At 40.3% G+C, this 13,798-nt stretch overlaps 1 protein-coding gene across 4 annotated transcripts in view; it reads right to left on the reverse strand.

The window, feature by feature from the left end:
* Positions 1-13,798, reverse strand: part of FAM126B (family with sequence similarity 126 member B) — an 89,556-nt gene that overhangs the window by 54,038 nt on the left and 21,720 nt on the right. Inside the window, exon 1 of one of the 4 annotated variants that reach the window (XM_021718918.1) lies at positions 5,648-5,683. The exons of the other annotated variants lie outside the window; for them this stretch is intronic. The gene's annotated coding sequence lies outside the window, so the exon portion shown is untranslated. Of the gene's footprint in view, positions 1-5,647; positions 5,684-13,798 lie in introns of those variants that run through there. 4 annotated transcript variants of the gene reach the window in all.

Consider the following 13,798-nt stretch of genomic DNA (forward strand, 5'->3'; position numbering starts at 1 on the left):
AGCCAGGTGTGGTGGTGCACGGCTGTAGTTCTAGCTACTTGGAAGGCTAAGGCAGGATTGTCTGAGCCCAGCAGGTTGAGACTGTAGTGGCCATGAGCATGCCACTGCACTCCAGCCTGGGCAACAGAGTGAGACTCCAACTCAAAAAAAAAAAAAAAAAAAGAACTCAACATATTAATTTGGGAGCAAACTGGACATAGCAGAATACAGGATGAGTGAATTAGATGATAAGTCAATAAGAAATACCCAAAGCTTAAAGAGAAAAAGGGAGAGGGAAGAGGAAGGTAGAAAAAGGAGGAGAAGAAATGTGGGACATGCTCACAATGTCCAATATACATATAACAGGAGACACAAAAAAGAGGAGAAAGAGATATATGCAATATTCAAAGAAAGAATAAACTGGGAGATTTCCAAAAGTGATTAAATGAATCAATCAATCAATCCAGAGAGTCAAGATGCTCTGCCAATGCCAAGCAGGATATATTAAAAGAAAACTATACCTAAGATATCATAAGAAAGAGAGAAGGAGAGGAAGGGAAGGGGAAAAAAACTCATAAGAGCAGCCAAAGGAATAAAAGAGTTGACCTTCAAAAAACAGTAAGACTGACAGATTTCTCAACAGAAACAAAAGAAGCCAGAACTTCATGACACTGTTATAGGGCCAAAAAGAAAATAACTGTCAATCTAGAATACCATATCCAGCAAAAACATTCTTCAAAAATCAAAGTGAAATAAAAATGTTTGCAAACAAAAAACGGAGAAAATTTCTAACAAGACTATATTAAAAGAAAATTAAGCCAGACATGGTGACTCACACCTGTAATCCCAGCACTTTGGGAGGCAGAAGGAGAGGATTGCCTGAACTCACGGGTTTGAGACCAGCCTGGGCAACAAGGCAAGACCTTGTCTCTACAATAAATAAAAAAATTAGCTGGGTATGGTGGTGTGTACCTGTAGTTCCAGCTACTTGGACGGTTAAAGCAGAAGAATCACCTGAGCCCAGCAAGTTGAGGCTGCAGTGGTTGTGAGTATTCCATTCCACTCCAACTTGGGCAACAGGACAAGACTCCAACTCAAAAAAAAAAAAAAAAAAAAAGAGGCCGGGCTGTGGTGGCTCATGCCTATAATTCCAGCACTTTGGGTGGTCAAGGTAGAAGGATTGCCTGAGCCCACAGGTTTGAGACCAGCCTGGGCAACACAGTGAGACCTCGTCTCTACAATAAATAAAAAAACTAGTTGGGTGTGGTAGCGTGTACCTGTAGCCCCAGCTACTTGGAAGGCTGAGGCGGAAGGATCACCTGAGCCCAGCAAGTCGAGGCTGCGATTGGCTGTGAGTGTGCCACTATGTGACAAAGTGAGACTCCAACTCAAAAAGAGAAAGAAAGAAAAATCAGAAAATTAGTTAGGGCATGGTGGCTCACACCTGCAATCCTAGTACTTTGGGAGGCCAAGACAAGAGGATCGTTTGAGCCCAGGAGTTCAAGACAAACCAGGACAGCATAGTGAGACCTCGTCTATACAAAATAATCTAAACATTTGCTGGGTGTAGTAGCACAGGCCTGTAGTACCAGCTACTCAGGAGATTGAGGTAGAAGGAGCGCCTGAACTCAGGTGTTTGAGGCTGTAGTGAGCAGTGACCATGCCACTGAATACAACTGGATAATGGAATGAGAACCCAACTCAAAAAAAATAAATAAGCAAATAATATAAAAAAGAAAGGGAATTAATTATTCAGGCAGAAGGAAATTATCCTAGATTATAAACATGGAAATACAGGAAGGAGTAACAGTATCAGACAGATGGCTGGGCATGGTGGCTCACATCTATAATCCCAGCACTTCAGGAGGCTGAGGGGAGAGGATGGCCAGAGACCAGGGTTTCAAGACCAGCCTGGATAACTTGGTGAGACCTCGTCTCTACAATCAATCAATAAATAATTAACTGGGTGTGGTAGTGCACGCCTGTGGTTCCAGCTACTTGGAAGGTTGAGGTGGAAGGATCATCTGAGCCCAGGAGGTTGAGGCTGCAGTGGCCATGAGCATGCCACTGCACTCCAGCCTGGGTGACAGAGTGAGGCTCTGATTCAGAAAAAAAATAAAAATAAAAATATCCAACAGGGTAAATAATGTAGGAAATAAGTTAATAATGACAGTTCAGAACAATAACTGAAATGCTTTGTGAGGTTTAAAGTTTCCACAATTTTAGCAGATGCATAATAGTGGTAAAATTAATAAATATATAACAAGTTAAAGCTGAATGCTGGCCAGGTTTGGTGGCACAGCCTATAACCCCAGAACTTTGAAGACCGAGGCGAGTGGGTTGCCTAAGCCCATTGGTTCGCAACCAGCCCAGGCAATTTGCCAAGACCTCGTCTCTACATTAAATCAAAACTTAGCCCAGGGTGGTAGCGTACACCTGTAGCTCTGGCTACTTGGAAGGCTGACGCAGAGTATCACCTGAGCCCAGCAGGTCGATACTGGGTTGGCCGTGAGTGTGCCACTGCACTCCAGCCTGTGCCATGGAGTTAGACTCCAACTCAAAAAAAAAAAGGTGAATGCTATAACTTTTATAAATAGCCATTAAGACAAAATCTTATATTATACATAAGTTAGAGAAAAAAAGTAATATTTAACTTATCTAAAAGCAGGCAAGAAAGAATAAAAAGAAAAAACAGATGGACCAAACAGCAAACAACAGTAAGATTATAAATATAAGCCGGGCTCGGTGGCTCAGCCTGTAATCCCGTGCCTTGGGAGGCTGAGATGAGTGAATTGCCTGAGCCCACAGGTTCGAGACCCACCCGGACAACTTGGCGAGACCTCATCTCTACAACAAATCAAAAAATTAGCCGGGTGTGATAGCACGTGCCTGTATTTCCAGCTACTTGGAAGGCTGAGGCGGAAGGATCGCCGGAGCCCAGCAGGTCGAGGCTGCGGTGGCCGGGAGCAGCCACTGCACTCTAATCTGGGCAACAGAGTGAGACTCCAACTCAAAAAAAAAAAAAAAAGATTATAAATATAAATTCAACTATATTAGTAATTATACTACAGTATATAGACTAAATGCTTCAAGTAAAAGACTACTGTCAGATTGAATTAAACAAAGAAGCATAGTCCTTAAAAGAGACACACTTTAAATATGTTCACAGAAAGACTGAAAGTTGAGGATAAAAAAACATACCGTGCAACACTAACCCAAAGAAAACTGATATACTGTACTAATTTCAGAGAAAGATTTAGAACGCATGGCAAGAATAATTATTACAGGTTAAAGTAATATTACACAATGAGGAGATCAATCCAATAAGGTATCACAATCATAAACTTATATGTACCCAATAATAACTTCAAAATACATGAAGCAAAAATTTGCAGAATTCAAAGGAAACAGACAAAGCCATAATCATAGTTGTAGATCCTCAGTAGTTGACAGAAAAAGCAATAAAAAATCCGTAAGATCTGAACAGTACAATTAACAAATGACCTGAATGATTAATAGAGAGTACTGTACCTAGCAACAACAAAATTTACATGGAACACTTATCAAAACTGACTGCAAGCCGGTGCAGTGGCTCACGCCTGTTATCCCAGCATTTTGGGAGATGGAGACGAGAAGACTGTCCGAGCCCACAGGTTCCAGACCAGCCTGCACAACATGGCAAGAATTCATCTCTACAGTAAAATAAAAAACTTAGCTGGGCGTGGTGGTGCATGCCTGTAGTTCCAGCAACTTGGAAGGCTGAGGAGCAAGAATCACCTGAATCCAACAGGTTGAGGCTGCGGTGGCCGTGAGCATGCCATTGCACTCCAGCCTGGGTGATAGATCAAACTCTGACTCAAAAAAAAAAACAAAAACAAAAAGAAAACCGGACTGCATACTGGGCCACAAGAAAAGTTTCAATGAACTTCAAAAAAGATGATGGCATTCAGAGTATGTTCTATTTCTAGATTACAACAAAAGTAAGGTAGAAATCATTAACAACAATAAATAAATAAAAAACACCAACTAGAAATTTAAAATTGCATTTCTAAGTAATCTATGGGTCAAAGAAGAAATCAAAATAGAAATTAGCAAATATGTTGAACTGAATACTAATTAAGATACAACATATCAAAATTTGTGGAAGGCAGATACAGCCTTAACAACATATACAAGCAATCCTCACTTTGGATGGGCAAAGCAAAGGCATAGTTCCTATTTGCATGATACCCTGCAAAGCCAAGACTAGCAATGAAGAAAGACTGTCAAAAAAAAAAAAGGTTCAAATTTTTATCTCAAGAAGCTGGACAGCAAATGGGTGAAATTTTTTAAAAAGCACACAACACAAGAAAATCAACAAAGTCAAAAGTTGGTTCTTTGAAAAGATTAGTGAAAATGATAAACCCCTAGTAATACTAATTAAGGAAAAAGAAAACACAAATTACAACAGAATTTGTAAACATTAAAAAGAGGGAAATAAAGTAAACTTTATGTCAATAAATGTGACAGCATAAAATGGACACATTTCTTAAAAAATACAAATAGCTCCAAAGCTATTAGAGGAATGGAATGTGTTATTAAAAATCTTTCCATAAACCGGGCTCGGTGGCTCAGCCTGTAATCTCATGCCTTTGGGAGGCTGAGGTGAGTGGATTGCCTGAGCCCGCGGGTTTGAGACCCGCCTGGGCAACTTGGCAAGACCTCATCTCTACAATAAATCAAAATGAGCCAGGTGTGGTAGCACGCGCCTGTAGTTTCAGCTACTCAGAAGGCTGAGGCGGAAGGATCACTGGAGCCCAGCAGGTCGAGGCTGCAGTGGCCGGCCACTGCACTCCAGTCTGGGCAACAGAGTGAGACTCCAACTCCAAAGAAAAAAAAAAATCTTTCCATAAAGAAAATCTCAAGTGCAGATGATTTCACCAGTGAATTCTTCTAATTATGGAAGAAACACCACCAAGCTTACAAAAGCCTTCCCGAGAATTAAAAAATAATAGAAAAACTTCCTAACTATTTTTAAAAACCAGTGCAACCATGATGCCAAAAATTAACACAGACATTATAAGGAAGGAAAATCAAAGACCAATCTCTCTCATGAACACAGATGCAAAAATATCAATGTATTAGCAAATGAAATTCAGCACTCAAAGAACACCATATTAAAAAAAATTTATTCCAGGCACATAACAGTAGTTCAGAAGACAAATCATATAATTACCCAAATAGGTACAGAAAAAGTATGTGACTAATTCAATATCCACTGATGATAAAAACCCATTGAAAAATTCACAAATAATATCCACAAAAGCCTATATCAAGTATCACAGTCAATGATAAAATATCCAAAACTTACCCTCTGAGGTTGAAAACAAGACAGAGATATTAACACTACTTCTATTCAACACTGTACTGGAAGTTCTAGCTAGTATAATAAAGCAAGAAAAGCAAGAAGAATAAGGACTGGAAAGGAAGAACTGTCATTATTCACAGATGATATGATTATATATCAAGAAAATTCAAAAGATTCTATAGACTATTAGAATTAACAAATGAATTTATCTAAATTTCTGAATATAAATTTCTTTTTTTTTTTTTTTTTTTTTGAGTTGGAGTCTCACTCTGTCGCCCAGACTGGAGTGCAGTGGCCGCTCCCGGCCACTGCAGCCTCGACCTGCTGGGCTCCGGCAATGCTTCCGCCTCAGCCTCCGAGTAGCCGGAATTACAGGCATGCGCTACCACGCCCGGCTGATTTTTTGATTTATTGTAGAGATGAGGTCTTGCTGTCCAGGCGGGTCTCGAACCCGCGGGCTCAGGCAATTTGCTCACCTCAGCCTCCCAAAGGCACGGGATTACAGACTGAGCCACCGAGCCCGGCTTGAATATAAATTTCTAAATACAAAAATCAATTGTGTTTCTACAAACCAGCTACAAATTTTTAAAAATACAACTTACAATAGCATTAAAAAAAAAACTAGAGTCATTGCTTTGTTAAACCCTGCCGTCTCCATGTGGCTGTTGGAACTATAGCCGCCATGTTTTCTTAACTTTGGCCACCTCCCCTATCTTAGGGAGGCGAATCTCTTCTCTCTCTCCGTCTCTCTTATTTACTTTCTAAATTAACTGCTTGAAAACAAAAAAAAATACTAGAAATAAATTTCCAAAAGATATGCTAACAGCCCTCTACACTGAAAAGAAGAAAACATTTTTGAGAGAAATTAAAGAAAGTCTAAATTAATGGATGGATATGCCATGTTCATGAGTTGGGAAGACTCATAGTAAAGACATCAACTCTCTCAATTTCTAGTTTCAAAGCAATCTTAATCAAAATTCCACGCCTCTCCTCTTTTAAAGAGAAATTAACAAGCTGATTCTAAAATCTCTATGGAAATGCAATGAGCCAAGAATAGCCAAACATTTCTTAAGCAAACACAAAAAGCAATAACCATGACAAAAAAAATAGATTCAATGGACTGACTATACTAAATCTTTCATCAAAAGACAGATTAAGAGGCTAGGAGTGGTGGCTCACACCTATTAATTCCAAGAAGTTTGGGAGGCCAAGATGGGAGGGCTGCTTGAGCCCAGGAGTTCAAGACCAGCATGGGCAACATAGTGAGACCTTGTTTCAAAATAAATAAATAAATAAAAAATTTTAGAGATTAAGAGAGTGAAAGAGCAAGCCGACACAAGCAATACATATGCCTTATACCAAAGGAGAAGAGATTTGTGATTGTGCGAGGTCTGGCACAAAGGCTGGCCTAAACTGAGGTTGGACCTGGACCACAGACAACACCCCATCCTAAATCTCAAGCCTAGTACTGGGGAAGGAGGAAAAATGTTAGGAGAGAAGGGCCTTCTACTTCTGGACAAGATAGAGTGACAGAACTGAATTTATCTTCTTGTTTGAACTTAAAAAAATGAAGAAAATACATGATACACGTTTTTAAGACACTGGATACAAGAACAATGAAGCTGCCTCAACTGTTTTCCTCAAGAGTTTCCAGACTGCAGTGTAAGGAAGGGAAATGTAGGCGAAACCTGGTAGACTCCCTGAGTTAAGAAAGCAGAGCTGAGAGTCCAGGAAGACCAAGGTGTTAGAGGACAGGGTATGGAAAGGAGAGAGCAGCAAGAGAAAGAATGCTGAGACCTGCAGAGACTCCCACTCAGGTAGTCAGATGAAGACCGGTAAGCACACTGGATAAGGGAATTACAAGAAGTCATGAAGAGACGCACAGAAAGAATGAAAGGCAGCAGTGTCCAGAATTCATACAGAGCAAGAAATATTACCTCTTTCCACCAACCAGGTTGTGGAATGGTTGGATCAAGTACATAATAGAGTCTTCCCTAAATACTGGGGATTAATTAGCGCCACACCAAGTACAGATCCAGTACTATCTAGTAAGTCTTTAAAAATCAAAACCTGAAGGGATCAAATTGTTTTCTAATAATTTAACTGCATCCCACAGCAGAGCTCAACAATATTTATAGGAATATAAAAATATCCCTTGTAATGCAAAGGTTTGAAAAGTGCTTGCACACTGAATTTTTGTTATTGTTGTTGTTACTTTTAAAAGCCAGTAACCATGTGAAGAAGCTAGAGCTAACCTAAAGAAGAGATGTAGGCTGGCCAACAGACAGCACTAACTAAAAAATGTGTGACTGAGGCCATCTTAGATAACATTCCAGTCAAACAGGGGTAACCTTTAGGGAAGACCAGAAAAAGAATTGCCCAGATGCCCAAACTGCTGACCCACAGAACTGTGAGCACATAAAATGGTTGTTGTGTTAAGTTGCTAAATTTTGAGGTTATACAGTAAAGGCCAGCTGATACATATGTTTAAAAAAGGAGTTGAAAATCATTCATGAACCTACTAAGAGGACATCAAAAACTGTCCATCACTAGATAAATTTCAAAACAGAATTAACTGAATCCCTACCAAGACATTCCAAGAGACACTGCCACAAACTAGCAACCAGTACTTAGTTCAAAATGATGCAAAATTATACTAGCATTAGAATCCAAGGAAGCATCCCTTCCTAGTCCCATGCTACAGGGCAGTTAACCTACTGAAAGTCAAGGTGGTAAAAACAAAATCCATGATCCTAGATACCAATACTTTAAAATTCTCTGATAACGTTAAGTGATGCCAATTATCTTTCCCCCTTTTTAAGTATCTGCCTGCTTCAGCTACACTGGCTTTCTTGTTCTTTCTTGAACATGCCAAACTTGTTCTTGCCTAAGCAGCTTTGTGCTGCTACTCCCTTTGCTGCCCACCTACTCAACACTGATTGTTTTTTGGGGCTGTTTTTTTTTTTTTTTTTTGAGTTGAAGTCTCACTCTGTTGCTCAGACTGGAGTGCAGTGGCACGCTCCTGGCCACTGCAGCCTTGACCTGCTGGGCTCTAGCAATCCTTCCACTGAGCCTTCCAAGTAGCCAGAACTATACACGCGCGCTACTACGCCCAGCTAGTTTTTGATTTATTGTACAGATGAGGTCTTGCCAAGCTGCCCAGGTGGGTCTCGAACCAGCAGGCTCAGGCAATCCACTCACCTCGGCCTCCCAAAGCGTGGGATTACAGGCTAAGCCACCGAGGCCGGCCGACACTGATTGCTTACTTCATCCAAGTTTCTGCTCAATCTAAAAAAAAAACACTACTCACCCCAATCATTCTCTGTCCTATGATCATGCTTTACATGCTCTACAAAATTTACTGTTTCTTGTTTACTGCTCATTTTCTCCCACTAGAATATATGAACTCCATGCAGGAGGGTGTCTTATTTACCACTACATCTCCAGTCCCTATTTCAGTGCCTAGACAAAGCAAGCAGTCACTAGATGTATAGGGAATATAGAAAAGATGCCTCATCATTTAAGTGGCATTGGAGTGATAGTGAAAATGGCAGAATAGACACCTTTGAAAATCCTCTCCTCCATAAAAGCAACAAAACACTGGTAAAAACAATCAGAATAAAACTTTTTCAGAACTTGGGAAATTAGCCAAAGGTTTAAAGCAATCTGGGAAGTGTTTATTGGAGAAAGAAGTTGGATTCCCAAGAAGTTTTCAGCTGCCCTATTCTCATCCTACCTCTCCACCTTGAAAACAAAGAGCCCATAATTACAGCAAAAGCCAGTAGACTGGCAGCCACTGAAGGGAACAATGAGTTAGAGTGCCTTCAAAGCATTATTCCTAGAAAACTGCAATTATCTGACCTGTCTGGCAGTTCCTGGAAGACCCCATTTGCAAGGCTGTCTTCATTTGACTTGTCTAGAAGGTCAACCAGTGCAGTCTCTTTTCCCTAGGGGCATTTGTTCACAGGGGCAGTTATTTAACATAATGGCTGCAGGAGGCAGTGAATAACAATTGAGGCAAACACTAGGCCAACTAAAAATCTTTTCTTTTTAGGAAAAGTTGGAGAATGAGAAGTCCATAAGGGGCTTTAAAAAGCTCTAACAAATTTCAAGGAATCTAGATGGTCATATGCATGCACATGTGCCCAGGGCTACATATATGCTCAGGAAAAACCTGAAAAGGCCCGAAAATCTCACCAGGCACTAACCACGAGGTTGGTGCACAACTCATTACTGGATGGATTAACGGCACCTTATGTAACTCTACTGGGAGAGGACATCTGCAACCTTCAGCCTGATTTCCTGCAGATTTTGCCCCATGTGCCTTTTGTTTGCTGATTTTGCCCCATATCACGTCACTGTAAGGAACTGTAACTGCAAATATAACTGAGGCAGGGTAGCTAGCACAGGTTAGACATAAATAGATATATTTCCCATTGGCAGGTTTTAGAAATTGCACAGACATTTTTAAAATTACATTTTACTACAGGCCAAGTTGCAGCTTACCCCCTATCCTCAGCAAATCAAAAGAAAACACCATATGTAAGACTAGGACAGCTCAACCTTTCAACGCATGGTTTAGCATAAAAATCACTAAAAATCTTTCAGGTTCCCTGTCTAGGAAAGCTGAATACCACCCTTTAACTGACCAAAGTCATAAAAATGATAATAAGACCACCTTTTAGCCCAGAAACTTGTGAACTGGAAACTCTGGTAAGTCCCCCGCCAAAGAAAAGTGGTCAGGAAAAGACCACCCACCCTCATCGTCCTCCCATCTGGAGACCAGAGATGTAGATCTCCAAAGTGGCTATTACTTGGGCTCCATTCTCTTTAGAATTATTAATCATTGTGAAGGCATATCAGCTCTATTGCAAAGAACAAAAAGTACAGTTTCTTTCCCCCATGTCAGCTCTGGCATGTCACCCTTTATTTTCTCCCTTCTTTCTCTAATAAACTTTGAAACCTTTGCTGGCCGCTCAAAAATTCATTTTAGAAATGAACCAAAGAACCTATGGGTTTTGTGCCGCACTCTACCTGGTATCAATAATGACTAGAGTACTGTTTGTCATCCTTACAAATCATGAAATCTAGGAATGATCTTGGAGACCCCCAATAAAGCTCCTAAACCCTTTTGACATAAACCTAGTAAATGAAGATAGCCTCCTAGCTTACTGCTAGGAAAAAGAAATTCCAAGCTCATCTTGTACAATTCCTGCCCTAGACCTAGAATCATACATTTCTCCAAGGAATCTTGGTTCCCTTCACTAGGAAATAGTATGTAAAGACTGTATTCTGGGTGCTAAAGAATGGGCATGTCTTAAATAAAATTTACTCTCATTGAGTGAGGAGAGGAATGGAACCATTTCAGATGCCTATATTCCAAGTAAAAGAAATAAAAATGTTTTCCCCATAGTATCAAATTCAGAAAAACCTATAAATAGGTTATATAGGATTATACAGCATGTTTAGGTATGGTGGCACAGAATTAATCAAAGCAAAAATAAATGCCAGGAAAATATGTTGAATTATAAATAATGAATACATGTTTAAAGCAGTTGGTATTCAAAGAGTAAGTCAAGGAAGGCAGTGTCTGAATTTGGTAGCATTTTTAACCTCTGAAAAGAATTCTCTTCCTTATCAAGTTAACTGACACAATTCAGAACAAACTCTTCCTAAAAGCAAATATATCTGAATTAATAAAAGTCACCTTTCTGCATTTTTCCCCAATTTTTTTATTGTGGCAAAACACATAAAATTTACCATCTTAATCATTTTTAGATGTACAACTCAGTAATATTAAATACATTCATAACATTGTGCAACCATCAACACCAACCATCTCCATAACTCTTTTCATCTTGTAAAACTGAAACTCGAAGCCAGGTGCAATGGCTCATGCCTGTAATCCTGGGACTTTGGGAGGCCAAAATGGGAGAACTGCTTGAGCCCAGAAGTTTGAGACCAGCCTAGGCAACAGAGCAAGAACCCATCTCTACAAAGAAATAGACAAATTGGTCAGGCATGGTGGTGCATGCCTGTAGTACCAGTTACTTGGGAGGATATATCGAGCCCGGGAGTTTGAGGCTGTGGTGAGCCAAGATCATGCCGTTGTACTCTATCCTGGGTAACAGAGTGAGGCCCTGACTTTAATAAATAAATAAGTAAATAAATAAATAGCTGAAACTTCACACCCATTAAACAATAACTCTTCACTTTCCTTCCTCATTCAACCTGAAAGCCACCATTCTATTGTCTGTCTCTATGATTCTGACTAGTCTAAGTACCTGATATACACAGAACCATACAGTAATTGTCTTTTTGTGACTGGCTTATTTCACTTAGCACAATGTCCTCAAAATTCATCCATGTTACAGCATACTGCAAAATTTCCTTCCGCTTTAAAGTTGCATAATACTCCATTGTAAAAGTTGGGCTCGGTGGCTCAGCCTGTAATCCCGCGCCTTTGGGAGGCTGAGGTGAGTGGATTGCCTGAGACTGCGAGTTCGAGACCTGCCTGGGCAACTTGGCGAGACCTCATCTCTACAATAAAAATCAAAATGAGCCGGGCGTGGTAGTGTGCACCTGTAGTTCCAGCTACTTGGAAGGCTGAGGAGGATCACTGGAGCCCAGCAGGTCGAGGCTACAGACTCCAACTCAAAAAAAAAAAAAATTCCATTGTATGTATATAATGTCAGCCCACCATATCCACGGGTTCTGCTACTGTGGAATCAACCTAGTACAGATAAAAAATATTTGAAAAAGAAAAATGCAATAACAAAAAAATACAAATGTGGCCAGGCGCGGTGGCTCATGCCTACATTCCCAGCACTTTGGGAGGCTGAGGTGAAAGGATTGCCTGAGCCCGTGGGTTTGAAACCAGCCTAGGCAACTTGGTAAGACCTCATTTCTACAATAAATAAAAAATTAGCTGGGCATGATGGGTGGTGCGTGCCTGTAGTACCAGCCACTTGGAAGGCTGAGGCAAAAGGATTGCTTGAGCACAGCAGGTTGAGGCTGTGGAGGCCGTGCACGTGCCACCACACTCCATCCTGCGCAAGAGTGAGACTCCAACTCAAAAAGAAAAAAAAAATACAAATGCAGGGGAAGATGTGTATAGGTAATATGCAAATACTATATCATTTTATAAGAGATTTGAGCACCTGCAGATTTGGGTGTCCTGGAACCAATCCTCCATGTATACCAAGGGACAACTGTACTACATTTTGCTTATCCATTCATCTGTCAATGGATACTTGGGTTGCTTCCACATTTGAGCTACTGTGAATGATGTTGCTAGGAACATGGGTGAACAAATGTTTCTTCAAGACCCTGCTCTCAATTCTTTGGGGTATATATAATGGTATCATTTTAAACTGCCATCCAGAACTGCAATCAGTAAAAAGAGAAAGCAAAAACTGAACAGATAGAGGGGGACAGAGCAGGGCCAGGCATATAAGTGCCTAAATATTTCTTCCATCATAATTCATTTCTTCGAATCATGACTATTAATATTTTTTGAATAGTACTAGAAAGGTCCTGATGTACTGCTTCTAATTACAAATACAATTATTTTAAAAATACAATTAAATGTATATAAAGGAGTTTATCTTTAAAACTTAGATTTACAAATTAAGAAAACAGTCAACCAAATTAGTCAATCTTTTAAAAATAATGAACTCCATCCCTATTCTAAGATTATAAACATATTTACCTGTATTTTCTCCTTAAAGATTTTCTATTCCAGCCTGGACAACTTAGCAAGACCTCGTGTCAACAGTAAGTTAAAAAAATTAGCTGGGTGTGGTGGCTCACACCTGTAGTTCCAGCTACTTGGAAGGCTGAAGCGGAAGGATCACCTGAACCCAACAGATTGAGGCTGCAATGGCCATGAACATGCCACTGCTCTCCAGCCTGGGCGAAACTGTGAGACTCTGATTTAAAAAAAAAAAAATGTGTATTATTATAGGTCTTATTTTACTAGTTAATACTTATATGGCATTTATTTAATCTGGGCACTATTCTTTTTTTTTCCTTTTTTTTTTTTTTGACTTGGAGTCTCACTCTGTCACCCACACTGGAGTGCAGTGGCACGCTCCCAGCCAATGCAGTCTCAACCTGCTGGGCTTCAGCAATCCTTCTGCCTCAGCCTTCCAAGTAGCCAGAACTATAGGTGCGTGCAACCACGCCCGGCTAATTTTTGATTTATTGTAGACGAACCCGCAGGCTCAGGCAATCCACTCACTTGGCCTTCCAAAGTGCTGGGATTACAGGCTGAGCTACCGAGCCTGTCCTCCAGGCACTATTCTAAGCATTTTACATAATTTGTCCAATGTCTACAATCCTATACAACAGGTACTATAATTCTCATTTTTTAGATGAAGAAACAGACACAGAAAAGTTATATCATTTGCCCTTTTTTTTTTGAGTTGGAGTCTCCCTCTGTTGCCCAGACTGGAGTGCAGTGGCTGCTCC

Source organism: Carlito syrichta, unplaced genomic scaffold, assembly GCF_000164805.1.
Source record: "Carlito syrichta isolate Samal-C Ts95f unplaced genomic scaffold, Tarsius_syrichta-2.0.1 Scaffold314013, whole genome shotgun sequence".
NCBI lineage: Eukaryota > Metazoa > Chordata > Mammalia > Primates > Tarsiidae > Carlito > Carlito syrichta.